The following is a 1,116-nucleotide window of genomic DNA, read 5'->3' as shown; positions in this document are numbered from 1 at the left end:
TTCAGAGAGCCTTAGTGCTTGCTACACTGCCAGATTCTCAAAGCGACAGTAGACAGCCCATGCTGATTCTGCTCCTGTAACGTCTAAACCTTGAGGAATAGATATGCAGGTCCATTTTGCTTTTTTTTTTTTTTTTTAAACCACCGAGTGGGCAGCAAACTTCATTGACTGATAAAATACTAGTTTTGCTACTGAACCTCCTTCCAATGATATTAATGCTGTTAGTATTGCAACACCAATCAGCCCTAAGCAACATCATGGTCAGACAGTACGTAACATGCATTTTTATTAACCCTCTGTAATTTCATTCATTTGGACTTTTATATTACTTAGACAAAGATTATGCGCTGGGACCAATGTGTTTCTTGTGTTAGATCTCAGCTTCTGTGAAAATTCAATTACCCAGCCAAACAACAAAGCAACAATGAGTGTGTCCAAGTGGCGTTGGCACATCAGCAGCTGATTTCAAAAGGTCAACCCTTGCAACATTTAAACAAACAAAACTGTAGTTCACATAGACAGAGCACGTGCTTTCTTTGTTGTTCTCTGTGTGTTCACTGGAACTCGAGCAGAATCAATCTGCTGTTTTCTGTATAAAAAAGTGACCAACAGCTTGACCATTATCTTTCTATACAGAATTTGCATAACACTGTATGATGCCGTGTTAGGGTTTGTTGTGAATAAACATTAGGACACCAGTTCGAGGACATACTGACTATCGTTCATGGAAAACTATTTACTTTGACCTCCTGGAGCGGCAGTCAGAGTTCAATTCCCTCAAAACGTAGAACCTTTTCACCTTTAATCTGTGTAGTCAGCACTGATTGTTGATGCGTTGGGCTTGGATACTACAGGTCCCAGAATTCACTAAGCAGCAGCAGCAGCCAAACACACGTTTGTAGTTTTAGCATCTTGCCATGCACACCTCTGTTCTTTTAAATGCTGTGAGAGTGATTTTCCACATTTACTTGTTGTGTCACTTGTTGCAATTCTTGAAAATTAAGTGCTATCCTAAGTGGGACTAATTTATGGACTAATTTATTGTGTTGGCCATGACTGTGTGACAATAAAAGCAGACCTCTGTGATTTTCAGCACATCAGCATTAAATGGAAGGC

The sequence above is a fragment of the Echeneis naucrates genome, chromosome 12 (assembly GCF_900963305.1).
Source record: "Echeneis naucrates chromosome 12, fEcheNa1.1, whole genome shotgun sequence".
NCBI lineage: Eukaryota > Metazoa > Chordata > Actinopteri > Carangiformes > Echeneidae > Echeneis > Echeneis naucrates.
Note: the sequence above shows the minus strand (reverse complement) of the source record.